This window comes from Triturus cristatus, chromosome 1_1 (assembly GCF_964204655.1).
Source record: "Triturus cristatus chromosome 1_1, aTriCri1.1, whole genome shotgun sequence".
Classification (NCBI taxonomy): domain Eukaryota; kingdom Metazoa; phylum Chordata; class Amphibia; order Caudata; family Salamandridae; genus Triturus; species Triturus cristatus.
Window position 1 is genome coordinate 954,286,219 of NC_140579.1, and position 16,989 is coordinate 954,303,207.

Below are 16,989 nucleotides of genomic sequence, written 5' to 3' on the forward strand. Positions count from 1 at the left end.
CACTCTGGCTCTTGCACTCCTGCTATTGCAGTCACACACTCCGGCTTTCAGTCTCACAGTCCGGCACCTGCAGCACACACTGCGGCACCTGCAGCACACACTCCAGTTCTTGCAGTCCCACACTCCGGCTTTTGCAGCCCTCACTCCAGCTCTTGCAGCCCACACTATGGCTCTTGCAGTCCAGCACCTCCGCTCCTGCAGCCCCACACTCTGGCTCCTGCAGCACACATTCCGGCTTCTGCAGCCCACACTCCGGCTCTCACAGTCCCACACTCCGGCTCTCACAGTCCCATACTCTGGCTCTCGCACTCCCACACTCCGGCTCCTGCAGCACACACTCTGACTCCTGCAGCTCACACTCCAGCTCTTGCACTCCTGCTCTTGCAGTCACACACTCTATCGCAGTCCCACTTCCCGGCTCTCGCAGTCCCACACTCCAGCTCTCGCAGTCCCACACTCCGGCTCTTGCAGCCTACACTCCGGCTCGTGCAGCTCACACTCCGGCTCCTGCAGCCCACACTCCAGCTCCTGCAATCACACACTCTAGGTCCTGAAGCTCCGGCTCCTGCAGCACACCCTCAGGCTCCTGCAGCCCACACTCCTCCTCTTGAAGTCTCACACTCCTGCTTTGCAGTCTCACACTCCGGCACCTGCAGCACACACTCTGGCTCATGCAGTACCACACTCCGGCTCTTGCAGTCCCACACTCCTGTTTGTACAGCCCACACTCCGGCTCTTGCAGCCCACACTATGGCTCTTGCAGCCCACACTCCGGCTCCTGCAGACCACACTCTGGCTAAGCAGCACACACTCCGGAACCTGCAGCCTACACTCTGGCTCCTGTAGTCCCACACTCCGGCTCCTGCGGCACCCACTCCAGCTGTTGTACTCCTACTTTTGCAGTCACACACTATGGTTCTTGCAGTCTCACACTCCGGCAACTGCAGCACACAATCTGGCTCATACAGCACACACTCCGGCTCATGCAGCACACACTCTGTTTTTTGCAGCCCACACCCCGTCTCTTGCAGTCCACACTATGGCTCTTGCAGTCCCCCACTCCTGCTCCTGCAGCCCCACACTCCGGCTCCTGCAGCCCCACACTCCTGCAGCCCACACTCCTGGTCTTGCAGCCCACACTCCAGCTCCTGCAGCCAACACTCCGGCTCTTACTGTCCCACACTGCGGCTCTTGCAGCCCACACTACTGCTCCTGCAGCCAGTACTCTGACTCGTGCAGTCCCACACTCCAGCTCTTGCAGCCCACACTCCGGCTCCTGCAGCGCACACTCCGGGTCCTGCAGCACACACTCCGGCTCCTGCAGCCCACACTCCGGCTCTTGCAGTCCGACACTGTGGGTTTTGCAGCCCCACACTCCTGCTCCTGCATCCCCACACTCTGGCTCCTGCAGCTCACACTCTGGCACCTGCAGCCCACACTCTGGCTTTTGCAGTCCCACACTCCGGCTTTCGCAGTACTACACTCCGGCTCTCGCAGTTCCACACTCCCGCGGCCCCACACTCTGGCTCCTGCAGCACACACTCCGGCTCCTGCAGCCCACACTCTGGCTCTCACAGTCCCACACTCCGACTCTCACCGTACCACACTCTGGCTCCTGCAGCCCACACTCCGGCTCTTACACTCCTGCTCTTGCAGTCACACACTCTCTTGCAGTCACACACTCTCTCGCAGTCCCACACTCCAGCTCTCGCAGCACTCACTCCGGCTCCTGCATCACACACTCCTGCTCATGCATCACACACTCCTGCTCATGCAGCACACACTCCGGCTCATGCAGTCCCACACTCTGGTTTTTGCAGCCCACACTCTGGCTCTTGCAGCCCACACTACGGCTCTTGCAGCCCACACTCCAGCTCCTGCAGCCCACACTCTGCCTTCTGCAGCACACACTCCGGCTCCTGCAGCCCACACTCTGGCTCCTGCAGTCCCACACTCTGGCTCCTGCGGCACACACTCCGGCTCTTGCACTCCTACTCTTGCAGTCATCATCAAATCAAGCTTTATTCGATTAAAAGAATAATCATAAAAGCGCATTTAAAATTCAGTACAGTCAAGGGCAGGAACACATATCTCTAATACATAAAAGAGGACTGACCTCAAAATTATCAGTAAATTTTTACAGTTTACAGTACAATTTCTTACATAATAATGGTCTTCCTACATTTAAAAAGAGACATTAGAAACAATATGACTGATAGGATTATAAGCTCTTCCCCCAAAGATTGCATAACTAAAAAGGCTGGGCGACATTGTTTCAGCCCTAGTGTTCTGAGCACCGGAAGTATCCACCGTTTCCTCTGGTAGGTATAGAATTTACAGAAAAATAAGACGTGCATGGTAGATTGTGCGGACACTCCATCACAAGGGCAATTAGACAGTTGCCTAGACCAGTCATTAATTGTGGGAAAACTGAATAGCCTATGGACAATAGACATCCTAAAATGTATTAGTAGAAATCTATCAAAATCAAGTGGTACATATGTTAAATACGGCTGTATCTTGAGGGTAGTAAGAATATTTTGATGTGCCAGGACTGAGATTTTGTGGATCTCTCTGTTTAGTCTTACATTTTCGAGATAATGCAGACAACTAAGTTTCAAGGCTTTCCTGTTTAATTTAGTCAAGCTACTGGGGTTATCAAAATATTCTGGATGGCCCAGTTTGCGCGAGAAATCTTTAATATGCATAAGCCATCCAATTTGAGAGACCCCGTCTAACGCGCAGCAATCTCTAATCCCTTGGCGGTTTATGCTGGTCTGGTCTGTGGTCCAGATGTGATGCCAGAGGAGAAATGGTTGAATGCCAATGACATCTTCTATATGTGATAGGTCCAGCTCCATGTGACAATTAAACGTAGAAATGCTTGCTGGAAGAGCAAGCAGATGTCTAAGAAATCTATTTTCAGACTTTTGTATAGAAGTCACGTCTACATAGCCCCAGATACCCACTCCATAGGTCGCAATTGATACACATTTAGCTTTGTAAATGTGGAGTAATTCAGTGGGGGGATGTCTGCCTAATTTTTTACTAAAATTGCTCAGAGCTGTCAGGGCCTTATGAAACAACATTCTTCGTGAATTCACAGCCTTTGTCCATAAACCAGTGCGATCGAAAAGAACCCCCAAATATGAAAAAGTATTCGCACAGGTTAAACTATTCTCCTCAAGGAAGAAAGTCCGGCTCCTATTGCTCCCCTGACCACATTTTAATATAAATGTTTTAGATGAATGGTCTGTAAGTCCCAAATTAGACATAAAATTAACAAAGCTGTTTAAAACCATCTGGAGACTCTTTGGGGTGCGGGCCATAAGCACCGCATCATCAGCATACATTAGCACGGGGAGAGGGCTATTTCCTGCCCCCGGCAGGTCCTGGCACTCCTTTTGTAAAGTCAGATCTAAATTGTTAATATACAGAATAAAAAGGAGGGGTGCCAGGACACAGCCTTGCCTTACTCCTCTACTTACAATAATACGGTCAGTGCACTCACCCCCTGTACCAAAACGCACCATGGCTCTCGCCTCAATATAAAATTCACGCATTAAGGAAATTAAGGGTAATTCTAGTCCTAACTTCTCTAAGATCGACCATAGTTTATTGTGGATAATGCAGTCAAAAGCCGCGGATAAATCCACAAAGGCTAGATAAAGAGCACCCCTTTTAGCCTTGGTATATTTGGTGGTAATTAATTCTAAATTTAGGCACTGGTCTATCGTACCCAGGCCCTTTCGAAAGCCATATTGAATATTACTGATGATGGAATGCTCATCTGCCCAAGTCTGTATTCTGGATAAAATTACTCTTCCTATTATTTTGACCGTGGAGTCTAAGAGCGAAATGGGGCGATAGCATGCAGGATTGTGCCTGTCCCCCTTTTTAAAAATCGGGACCAGAATCGATTCGCTCCAGGTAGCAATAAGACCGGTCGATATGCAGGCATTTATGACGTGGGTTAAAATGGGTACCCAGAAGGCTATGTTGTATTTAAAAAGATCCACAGGGATGCCATCTGGCCCTGGAGCTTTGCCACTCTTACTCGATCTAATCGACTCCTCAATCTCTTTCATGTTCAGTTGAAGCTGTGAATGAGAGTTGACAATCTGAAATTCTATCCTATCGCCCTCCAAGTTGCTAATACTTGATTCGGGGGAAGGGATAGAATATAGTTTAGAATAATGGTCCACCCATTCCTTTCCAGTCACTGCTATTTCTATACTTGCCCTCCCTGCGTCGGCTAAGAACGGGGCATTAACCGCTTTCCAAAACGCTGAATAGTCTTTCAGTTCAGATGCAGTTCGGAGATTATTCCATGCCTCCTCCCTAAGCTTATTTTTCCTTGCTTTCAAGGCGTTTCGATATGCCCTTCTCGCTTCTTTTATTCTATCATTGTTTGGAGACTTACTATGAAGGGCAGATTTGAGATTGGAGTGGGCTTTAGTACAACTGTGATCAAACCACCCCTTCTTTTGAGTGGATTTCGTATTAGAATTTACATGTAGAAAGTTACCTATAAATTTGGATAGGACAGCAAACCCCTCCACTATTTCAGATGATGTATGGCCATCCCCTGTGCATTTATTAATAGATTCGCTACAATTAGATATAACCATATTCATAAGAGAGTCTGGGTCTGTTTTTTTCCAGCTCAACATATAGCCATTTTGTCTTGACAAAGTAACATCACTTACACAATAGGTGGAGAAGTCCTTCCCTTTGACTGGTTTGTGATTCAACTTAACTCCAATGCTTTGTGGGAAATGATCGCTAAGCGCAATATCATAAATTTGGAAATGTATAAATCTAGAGGCATGTCTTGCTGAAATTAAAATAAAATCAATAATGGAATAGAGTCCGCGTCTATTGAAGGTTGGACTGAATGGGGCCGGAGAACTACATAACATGTTTGCAAAGCCCAAATCACCAGTGAGCATGATATCATTTAGAGTCTCCCCTGGACCAGAGTGGTTAAAATGAGGGAGGCTCGTCTCACAATTATATCCGAGGCCACATACTCCAGTATCCCAATGCTGACAGAGACTGATATTAAAATCTCCACCCCAAATTATTAAAAGATCTTTACGGGAAGCCTCCTGGATCTTGATAACATGTAGGGATATAACCCTCAACATTTCAGCCTGATCTTTACGCGGAGCATTATTATAAAAATTCACAATCAGTATACTAGTAGATCTATCCAAGTCGGCCCCTATTATTTGAAAGTGGCAATCAGTAACCAATATTACTAAATTCAGCAGGTTTGTGTGATAAGCTATGTGGGTGGAGAGTCCACCCATTGCTCTCCCATATGTTGATGCAACTGCGGGCGAGTGAAATGTCTTGAACCCATTAAGATGGATCGCATCTTCAGACCATGTTTCCTAGAGACATAGTATGTCAAACCTGAATACAAACTCTGTCCACTGTGGATTCACAATGTTGGACTTCAGACCTGCAATATTCCAAAACAATATATTACAAGTATGATCTATGAATTTCTCCTTTGCCACACTTGTGCTTGGTTCTACTGCAGTGACAAGGCCCACATTAGGGGACACTATTAAATCCATTATCCAAGCTAAAAACAGGGTTAACTACGGTGCTTGAATTTTTATCTACTGTTTCAAGGGCTGTGCTAGTTAGGGCCGGGGGAATAGCTTCCCTGACATTCTCCTGTGTGACCATCTCTGTAATTGTAGATGGATTTACCATATCATTTGTAGGACCCAAAACATTTAGTCCCTGTACAATTGGTCTCGTGTCTATGGTAACAACACTGTTCAGCAGGTTCGGCCCCTCTCTGTTCTTAGGGCGTCAATCCACCTGGTCCAGATGAGAGAAAAGGTCATAACGATTCTGCACTGAAACATTATAAAATGTATGCCTCAAAGGGAATTCCCTATCTTGTGGATGTGAGTATATGGTATTAGAAGGTTGATAAAAGAAGCCCAACGGGACCACATTGATATCATGCAAAGAAATAGAAGGCGAGCCCGCCCTTGACAAGATGTGGTGAACCAAGTCTATTGACTTAAAAGTTAGTATCACACAGTCCCCTGGCATAGACTTCTTGCCCTTCCATAACCAGCTAACTCTTCTGGCCATTTTGAAATTATGAAAAAGTTTATCTGTAGGGCCAGTTTTAGAGCCCAGCCAGAACAGTGATTTATTCCTTAATGTATCCCAATGTTCTATGGCCCCGGGACGTAGTCGCGGAATGTTAGCCAGGATCACAGTATATGGGGACACAGCCGGAGGGAGGTCCAGAACTGTCTTAGATTCCACAGTTAGATTGTAGTCGAGTGCTGGGACGTTTGAAACAGGACCATTGTAAATTCCTGAATGATATTTCTGCTGCTTGCCTGACCTGGGGGCAACGTCAGGACAAAGAGGAGTTCCAGTATTTGGTAGGTTTGACACCTGGATTAAAGACCCCTGTGTAAGGTCTACAGATAGAACCATTAATTTAGTGCCTGCATCAGTATTAGTAAGTATGTGATTTTGTCTTGTTAAAATCGTGCTGATGCTAGGAATAGAAATTGCCTTTACAGGTAAGTTGTTTTCTTGTCCTTCCAATACAGGGGCCCCGTAGTAAGGTACTTTAGGTCTTACAGTAACCAACTGGCAAATTTCCAGGTGACTTGAAAGTGTAGCTTCCATGGTACCCACTCTTTTTGCGAGATCAGATAATGTTTCACGCATATAAGAGTCCAAAATGTCGAACTTGTTGGTTAATGCCGCCAGATCCTTTGGAGTGTTACGCGGTGGGATTTTATTGATGTTGTGCCTACGGTTTCGTGAATCTATCACTGGTTTGGTCTTTTTGGAATTTTTGTCCCGCACAGTGCTGGGAACACTGTCATTAATGACAGCTCTGCCTTCTTGCTGTTTGTAGGGAGTGTTAGTTGAGTTAGTAGGATTAATAGTATTCCACATTCGTTTGGTCAGCAGGATTGTGGGCTGCAAAAACCGGAGTGTGGGACTGCAAGAGCTGGAGTGTGTGCTGCATGAGGCAGAGTGTGTGCTGCAGGTGCCGGAGTGTGTGCTGCAGGTGCCGGAGTGTGAGACTACAAGAGCCGGAGTGTGTGACTACAAGAGCAGGAGTGCAAGAGCCGGAGTGTGGGCTGCAGGAGACGGAGTGTGTGCTGCAGGAGCCGGAGTGTGGGACTGCGAGAGCCAGAGTGTGGAACTGTGAGAGCCGAAGTGTGGTACTGTGAGAGCCGGAGTGTGGGACTGCAAGAGCCGGAGTGTGGGCTACAGGAGCCGGAGTGTGTGCTGCAGGAGCCAGAGTGTGGGTCTGCAGGAGTGTGGGACTGCAAGAGCCGGACTGTGGTACTGCGAGAGCTGGAGTGTGGGACTGCGGGAGCCAGAGTGTGGGCTGCAGGAGCCAGAGTGTGGGGCTGCAGGAGCGGGAGTGTGGGGCTGCAAAAACCGGAGTGTGGGGCTGCAAAAACCGGATTGTGGGGCTGCAAAAACCGGAGTGTGGGCTGCAAAAACCAGAGTGTGTGCTGTATGAGCCGGAGTGTGGGCTGCAGGAGACGGAGTGTGTGCTGCAGGAGCCGGAGTGTGGGACTGCGAGAGCCAGAGTGTGGAACTGTGAGAGCCGAAGTGTGGTACTGTGAGAGCCGGAGTGTGGGACTGCAAGAGCCGGAGTGTGGGCTACAGGAGCCGGAGTGTGTGCTGCAGGAGCCAGAGTGTGGGTCTGCAGGAGTGTGGGACTGCAAGAGCCGGACTGTGGTACTGCGAGAGCTGGAGTGTGGGACTGCGGGAGCCAGAGTGTGGGCTGCAGGAGACAGAGTGTGGGGCTGCAGGAGCGGGAGTGTGGGGCTGCAAAAACCGGAGTGTGGGGCTGCAAAAACTGGATTGTGGGGCTGCAAAAACCGGAGTGTGGGCTGCAAAAACCAGAGTGTGTGCTGCATGAGCCGGAGTGTGTGCTGCAGGTGCCGGAGTGTGTGCTGCAGGTGCCGGAGTGTGAGACTGCAAGAGCTGGAATGTGTGACTACAAGAGCAGGAGTGTAAGAGCCGGAGTGTGTGACTGCAGGAGCCAGAGTGTGGGCTGCAGGAGCCGGAGTGTGAGCTGCAGGAGCCAGAGTGTGGGCTGCAGGAACTGGAGTGTGGGACTGCGAGAGCTGGAGTGTGGGACTGCGAGAGCTGGAGTGTGGGCTGTAGGAGCCGGAGTGCGGGGCTGCAGGAGCAGGAGTGTGGGCTGCAAAAACCGGAGTGTGGGACTGCAAGAGCTGGAGTGTGTGCTGCATGAGGCAGAGTGTGTGCTGCAGGTGCCAGTTTGTGTGCTGCAGGAGCCAGAGTGTGTGACTACAAGAGCAGGAGTGCAAGAGCCAGAGTGTGGGCTGCAGGAGCCGGAGTGTGTGTTGCAGGTGCCGGAGTGTGTGCTGCAGGTGCCGGAGTGTGAGACTACAAGTGCCGGAGTGTGTGACTACAAGAGCAGGAGTGCAAGAGCCGGAGTGTGGGCTGCGAGAGCCGGAGTGTGGGACTGCGAGAGCCGGAGTGTGGGCTGCAGGAGCCAGAGTGTGGGGCTACAAGAGCCAGATTGTGGGACTGCAGGAGCCGGAGTGTGTGCTGCATGAGCCGGAGTGTGTGCTGCAGGTGCCGGAGTGTGTGACTGCAAGAGCAGGAGTGCAAGAGCCGGAGTATGTGCTGCAGGAACCGTAGTGTGGGCTGCAAAAGCCGGAGTGTGGGCTGCAAAAACCGGAGTGTGGGCTGCAAGAACCGGAGTGTGGGATGGCAAGAGCCGGAGTGTGTGCTGCATGTGCCGGAGTGTGAGACTGCAAAAGCAGGAGTGTGAGACTGCAAGAGCAGGAGTGTGGGCTGCAGGAGCCGGAGCGTGTGCTGCAGGAGCTGGATCTGCAGGAACTGGAGTGTGTGACTGCAGGAGCCGGAGTGTGGGCTGCAGGAGCCGAAGTGTGAGCTGCAGCAGCCAGAGTGTGGGCTACAAGAGCCGGGTGTGGGACTGCAAGAGCTGGAGTGTGGGACTGCGAGAGCCGGAGTGTGGGACTGCGAGAGCCGGAGTGTGGGCTGCAGCAGCCAGAGTGTGGGACTGCGAGAGCCGGAGTGTGGGCTGCAGGAGCCAGAGTGTGGGGCTGCAGGAGCCGGAGTGCAGGGCTGCAGGAGCCAGAGTGCGGGGCTGCAGGAGCAGGAGTGCAGGACTGCAAGAGCCATAGTGTGGGCTGCAAGAGTCGGAGTGTGGGCTGCAAAAACCGGAGTGTGGGACTGCAAGAGCTGGAGTGTGTACTGCATGAGCCGGAGTGTGTGTTGCAGGTGCCGGAGTGTGTGCTGCAGGTGCCGGAGTGTGAGACTACAAGTGCCGGAGTGTGTGACTACAAGAGCAGGAGTGCAAGAGCCGGAGTGTGGGCTGCAGGAGACGGAGTGTGTGCTGCAGGAGCCGGAGTGTGGGACTGCGAGAGCCAGAGTGTGGAACTGTGAGAGCCGAAGTGTGGTACTGTGAGAGCCGGAGTGTGGGACTGCAAGAGCCGGAGTGTGGGCTACAGGAGCCGGAGTGTGTGCTGCAGGAGCCAGAGTGTGGGTCTGCGGGAGTGTGGGACTGCAAGAGCCGGACTGTGGTACTGCGAGAGCCGGAGTGTGGGCTGCAGGAGCCAGAGTGTGGGCTGCAGGAGCCAGAGTGTGGGGCTGCAGGAGCAGGAGTGTGGGGCTGCAAAAACCGGAGTGTGGGGCTGCAAAAACCGGATTGTGGGGCTGCAAAAACCGGAGTGTGGGCTGCAAAAACCAGAGTGTGTGCTGCATGAGCCGGAGTGTGTGGTGCAGGTCCCGGAGTGTGTGCTGCAGGTGCCGGAGTGTGAGACTGCAAGAGCTGGAATGTGTGACTACAAGAGCAGGAGTGTAAGAGCCGGAGTGTGTGACTGCAGGAGCCAGAGTGTGGGCTGCAGGAGCTGGAGTGTGAGCTGCAGGAGCCAGAGTGTGGGCTGCAGGAACTGGAGTGTGGGACTGCGAGAGCTGGAGTGTGGGACTGCGAGAGCTGGAGTGTGGGCTGTAGGAGCCGGAGTGCGGGGCTGCAGGAGAAGGATTGTGGGCTGCAAAAACCGGAGTGTGGGACTGCAAGAGCTGGAGTGTGTGCTGCATGAGGCAGAGTGTGTGCTGCAGGTGCTGGAGTGTGTGCTGCAGGTGCCGGAGTGTGAGACTACAAGAGCCGGAGTGTGTGACTACAAGAGCAGGAGTGCAAGAGCCGGAGTGTGGGCTGCAGGAGACGGAGTGTGTGCTGCAGGAGCCGGAGTGTGGGACTGCGAGAGCCAGAGTGTGGAACTGTGAGAGCCAAAGTGTGGTACTGTGAGAGCCGGAGTGTGGGACTGCAAGAGCCGGAGTGTGGGCTACAGGAGCCGGAGTGTGTGCTGCAGGAGCCAGAGTGTGGGTCTGCAGGAGTGTGGGACTGCAAGAGCCAGACTGTGGTACTGCGAGAGCTGGAGTGTGGGACTGCGGGAGCCAGAGTGTGGGCTGCAGGAGCCAGAGTGTGGGGCTGCAGGAGCGGGAGTGTGGGGCTGCAAAAACCGGAGTGTGGGGCTGCAAAAACCGGATTGTGGGGCTGCAAAAACCGGAGTGTGGGCTGCAAAAACCAGAGTGTGTGCTGCATGAGCCGGAGTGTGTGCTGCAGGTGCCGGAGTGTGTGCTGCAGGTGCCGGAGTGTGAGACTGCAAGAGCTGGAATGTGTGACTACAAGAGCAGGAGTGTAAGAGCCGGAGTGTGTGACTGCAGGAGCCAGAGTGTGGGCTGCAGGAACTGGAGTGTGGGACTGCGAGAGCTGGAGTGTGGGACTGCGAGAGCTGGAGTGTGGGCTGCAGGAGCCGGAGTGCGGGGCTGCAGGAGCAGGAGTGTGGGCTGCAAGAGCCAGAGTGTGGGCTGCAGGAACTGGAGTGTGGGACTGCGAGAGCTGGAGTGTGGGACTGCGAGAGCTGGAGTGTGGGCTGCAGGAGCCGGAGTGCGGGGCTGCAGGAGTGTGTTTTTGCAGCCCCACACTCCGGTTTTTGCAGCCCCACACTCCCGCTCCTGCAGCCCCACACTCTGGCTCCTGCAGCCCACACTCTGGCTCCCGCAGTCCCACACTCCAGCTCTCGCAGTACCACAGTCCGGCTCTTGCAGTCCCACACTCCTGCAGACCCACACTCTGGCTCCTGCAGCACACACTCCGGCTCCTGTAGCCCACACTCCGGCTCTTGCAGTCCCACACTCCGGCTCTCACAGTACCACACTTCGGCTCTCACAGTTCCACACTCTGGCTCTCGCAGTCCCACACTCCGGCTCCTGCAGCACACACTCCGTCTCCTGCAGCCCACACTCCGGCTCTTGCACTCCTGCTCTTGTAGTCACACACTCCAGCTCTTGTAGTCTCACACTCCGGCACCTGCAGCACACACTCCGGCACCTGCAGCACACACTCTGCCTCATGCAGCACACACTCCAGCTCTTGCAGTCCCACACTCCGGTTTTGCAGCCCACAATCCTGCTCCTGCAGCCCCGCACTCCGGCTCCTACAGCCCACACTCCAGCTCTCGCAGTCCCACACTCCAGCTCTCGCAGTCCCACACTCCAGTTCCTGCAGCCCACACTCTGGCTCCTGCAGCTCACACTCCAGCTCCTGCAGCCCACACTCTGGCTCCTGCAGTCACACACTCCGGCTCTTACACTCCTGCTCTTGTAGTCACACATTCCAGCTCTTGCAGTCTCACACTCCGGCACCTGCAGCACACACTCCGGCACCTGCAGCACACACTCCGGCTCATGCAGCACACACTCTGGTTTTTGCAGCCCACACTCCGGTTTTTGCAGCCCCACAATCCGGTTTTTGCAGCCCCACATTCCGGTTTTTGCAGCCCCACACTCCCGCTCCTGCAGCCCCACACTCTGGCTCCTGCAGCCCACACTCTGGCTCCTGCAGCCCACACTCCGGCTCTCGCAGTCCCACACTCCAGCTTTCGCAGTACCACAGTCCGGCTCTTGCAGTCCCACACTCCCGCAGACCCACACTCTGGCTCCTGCAGCACACACTCCGGCTCCTGTAGCCCACACTCCGGCTCTTGCAGTCCCACACTCCGGCTCTCACAGTACCACACTTCGGCTCTCACAGTTCCACACTCTGGCTCTCGCAGTCCCACACTCCGGCTCCTGCAGCACACACTCCGTCTCCTGCAGCCCACACTCCGGCTCTTGCACTCCTGCTCTTGTAGTCACACACTCCGGCACTTGTAGTCTCACACTCCGGCACCTGCAGCACACACTCCGGCACCTGCAACACACACTCCGGCTCATGCAGTACACACTCCAGCGCTTGCAGTCCCACACTCCGGTTTTTGCAGCCCACACTCCGACTCTTGCAGCCCACACTATGGCTCTTGCAGTCCTGCACTCCTGCTCCTGCAGCCCCGCACTCTGGCTCCTGCAGCCCTGCACTCCGGCTCCTGCAGCCCCACACTCTGGCTCCTGCAGCCCACACTCTGGCTCTCGCAGTCCCACACTCTGGCTGCTGCAGCCCACACTCCGGCTCTCGCAGTCCCACACTCCGGCTCTCGCAGTCCCACACTCCAGCTCTTGCAGTCCCACACTCCGGCTCTTGTAGCCCACACTCTGGCTGCTGCAGCTCACACTTCGGCTCCTGCAGCCCACACTCCGGCTCCTGCAGTCACACACTCCAGTTCCTGCAGATCCAGCTCCTGCAGCACACGCTCCGGCTCCTGCAGCCCACACTCCTGCTCTTGCAGTCTCACACTCCTGCTTTTGCAGTCTCACACTCCGGCACATGCAGCACACACTCCGGCTCTTGCCATCCCACACTCCGGTTCTTGCAGCCCACACTCCGGTTTTTGCAGCCCACACTCCGGCTTTTGCAGCCCACACTACGGTTCCTGCAGCACATACTCCAGCTCTTGCACTCCTGCTCTTGCAGTCACACACTCCGGCACCTGCAGCACACACTCCGGCTCATGCAGCACACACTCCGGCTCCTGCAGTCCCACAATCTGGCTCTTGTAGCCCCACACTCTGGCTCCTGCAGCCCACACTCCGGCTCTCGCAGTCCCACACTCCGGCTCTCGCAGTACCACACTCCCGCTCTCGCAGTCCCACACTCCGGCTCTCGCAATCCCACACTCCGGCTCCTGCAGCACACACTCCAGCTCCTGCAGCCCACACTCCGGCTCTTGCACTCCTGCTCTTGCAGTCACACACTCCAGCTCTTGCAGTCTCACACTCCAGCACCTGCAGCACACACTCCGGCACCTGCAGCACACACTCCGGCTCATGCAGCACACACTCCAGCTCTTGCAGTCCCGCACTCCTGCTCCTGCACCACGCACTCCGGCTCCTGCAGCCCCGCACTCCAGCTCCTGCAGCCCACACTCCGGCTCCTGCAGCCCACACTCTGGCTCTCGCAGTCACACACTCCGGCTCTCGCAGTCCCACACTCCGGCTCTCGCAGTCCCACACTCAGGTTCTTGCAGCCCACACTCCGGTTTTTGCAGCCCACACTCCGGCTCTTGCAGCCCACACTACGGTTCCTGCAGCACATACTCCGGCTCTTGCACTCCTGCTCTTGCAGTCACACAATCCGGCACCTGCAGCACGCACTCCGGCTCATGCAGCACACACTCCGGCAGCCCCACACTCCGGCTCCTGCAGCCCACACTCTGGCTCTCGCAGTCACACACTCCGGCTCTCGCAGTCCCACACTCCGGCTCTCCCAGTCCCACACTCAGGTTCTTGCAGCCCACACTCTGGCTCCTGCAGCTCACACTCGGCTCCTGCAGCCCACACACCGGCTCCTGCAGTCACACACTCCGGCTCCTGCATCGCTTGTAGTCTCACACTCCTGCTTTTGCAGTCTCACACTCCGGCACCTGCAGCACACACTCCGGCTCATGCAGCACACACTCCGGCTCTTGCAGTCTCACACTCCGGTTTTTGCAGCCCACACTCCGATTTTTGCAACCCACACTCCGGCTCTTGCAGCCCACACTCCGGCTCCTGCAGCCCACACTCCGGCTCCTGCAGCCCACACTCCGGCTCCTGCAGCCCACACTCTGGCTCCTGAAGTCCCACACTCCGGCTCCTGCAGCGCACACTCCAGCTCCTGCAGCCCACACTCCGGCTCTTGCACACCTGCTCTTGCAGTCACACACTACGGCTCTTGCAGTCTCACACTCCGGCAACTGAAGCACATACTCCGGCACCTGCAGCACACACTCTGGCTCATGCAGCACACACTCTGGCTCTTGCAGTCCCACACTCCGGTTTTTGCAGACCACTCTCCGGCTCTTGCAGCCCACACTATGGCTCTTGCAGTCCCCCACTCCCGATCCTGCAGCCCCTCACTCCGGCTCTTGCAGCCTCATACTTTGGCTCCTGCAGCCCACACTCCGGCTCCTGCAGCCCACACTCCGGCTCCTGCAGCCCACACTCCAGCTCCTGCAGCCCAAACTCCGGCTCTCGCAGTCCCACACTCCGGCTCTCACAGTCCCACACTCCAGCTCTCGCAGTCCCACACTCCAGCTCTCGTAGCTCCACACTCCCGCTCTTGCACTCCCACACTCCAGCTCTTGCAGCCCATACTCCGGCTTCTGGTGCCAACACTCCGGCTCCTGCATCCCACACTCCAGCTCCTGCAGTCCCACACTCCGGCTCCTGCAGTCTCACACTCCTTCTTTTGCAGTCTCACACTCCGGCACCTGCAGCACACACTCCGGCTCATGCAGCACACACTCCGGCTCTTGCAGTACCACACTTCGGTTTTTGCAGCCCACACTCTGGTTTTTGCAGCCCACACTTCGGCTCCTGCAGTCTCACACTCCTGCTTTTGCAGTCTCACACTCCAGCACCTGCAGCTCACACTCCGGCTCCTACAGCACACACTGCGGCTCCTGCAGCCCACACTCCGGCTCCTGCAGCCCACACTCTGGCTCTTACACTCCTGCTCTTGCAGGCACACACTACGGCTCTTGCAGTCTCACACTCTGGCTCCTGCAGCCCACACTCCGACTCCTGCAGCCCACACTCCAGCTCTCGCAGCACACACACCGGCTCTCACAGTCCCACACTCCAGCTCTCGCAGTCCCACACTCCAGGTCTTGCAGCCCGTACTCCGGCTCTTGCAGCCCACACTTCTGTGAGTCCACGCTGGCCAGGGCTCTAGGTACTGCTGCCTCTCTTCTTTACTTGCCCATTGTTCATGTTCCTACACACAGTGTGACTGATGGAGCAGCGGGTACAACATGGCCAACCTCCTTGTCTCCTTTTGACTTGGCGTGACTGAGAGTGCAGACACATGGCCATGGGGCAGACTCTGCAGCCTCACACAGTGTGTGTTTGAATATTATTATGAGACCCTGCCATTGGATGGCCGCCACTTTAAAAGCCTAGAGGTGAGCAGTGCTGCCTTCTGTAATAAGTACAGGTCCTCTGAATGGGGTACTGGGTTTGGCTTTACCTCGGACACCTACTTCTAGGGTGCTTGTGAGCTATCCGTAGCTCCCGCAATATTCGTTGGAGAGCCCTCGTCTAATCAATAACCCAGGCACTGAGGCTACGCATATTTTTGCATACATTCAATATTATTACTGTGCTAAATATATATAATTGATCAGGATATATTAATGTATTTAAGAGAAAGACTATGACATATGAATGTAATGTACATGTTTTAAAGGCTACAACATTGTGACTTTGTGAATACTTTTCAATAACTGAAAATGGCAACAGAGAAGTATGGTGCAGGTGTTAATCTGTGCATTTTGCCTGAATAAAGGGAAACACATGTATCACATTCCTACAGGCAGGTGGTTTCTGTTAGTACAATCACCTGAATCATGAATATTATTAGGTCAATTAAATAGGGTAAATAAATGAAGAGAAAACAATCACACCATCAAAGCAAGGCTCATCAACAGTTGAATTTCCTGTCCTTGGTACATCAACCATGGTTTAGGCACCCCTGCATCATAGTTCTCTTGAACAACCAAGCAAACCAGTCTCTGGTCCCCATTTAAGAAACAGCACCCAGAGAACATTTCAGCAAAGCTAAAGCTTGTGTTCGCCTGTACTTAATTTGAGATGATAACTGTCGGCAATTTGTGACTCGTGGGTCCCGAGTATCAACATTACAGGTGAACATTACTGGTTGATATGGTTCTGTTATTCCACCAGTACCACCTTATGGCAGAACTACAAACTGTAGCTGTTAATGCCAGAAACAAAGCATTAACCATTCATATTCATATGTTACACCATATATATACTAGGTGAAATGGTTTTATGGCGGATTATAAAGTTCCCTGAAGTCAGTCACGCCCAAAGAACAGTTTCAGTCGCAATATCACAATATATGGAGGTTCCTATGAAGTGTTTACCACAGAAAGCTGCTCCTAGTGAGGTGTGACCCTACTACAGTTATAAAACCATTGTGAGTGGGGACATCTCACAAAAAGTAACGGACTGGTCTCACACACCACCTGGTGTCATGCTTCATCATCGGCCAGTCCTCGCCCTCTAAAACCTTTGTTTGATAGAGGGCGGGCATACACCTGGAGACAGGGATGCACTTCTAAACTAAGGAGTGGGGGCCCGTGAAATGGAAAGTGAAGTTAAAAATCATTATAGTTACCAGAAAGTCAATTTTAATGTGGCTAATAACTATATGATACTAAAAACATAGGACGGTGAGTGGGGTGTTTAGTGTTCCTTAACCGTCTTGTGAATGGTCAACATGTTTCTGCCATGTAGGCCCGAGTGGGTCCAGGGCATTCATCAGGACCTAAGTCTAAACTGGGGGCTCCATTCTTACCAACAGGTGGCAAGAAAGTACCACTGTGCGGGTGTGGCAAAGGCCACACTCCGCTTCCTAAATGGCTTCCAAACGTCAAGCCCTAGTTGTAACAACTACTTGCCACATGGGGGGAGGGGAGGGGAAACTCCTGTTCATTTGTCTCAGGAAAAGAATCCCACGTTCATCCTATGTTG

The 16,989-nt window shown here is 53.8% G+C and overlaps 1 protein-coding gene across 2 annotated transcripts in view; it reads right to left on the bottom strand.

Moving 5' to 3' along the window:
* The window catches only part of LOC146871367 (transmembrane protein 98), a 1,189,076-nt gene that overhangs the window by 387,379 nt on the left and 784,708 nt on the right, over nt 1–16,989 (bottom strand). The gene's annotated exons all lie outside the window — the stretch shown is intronic.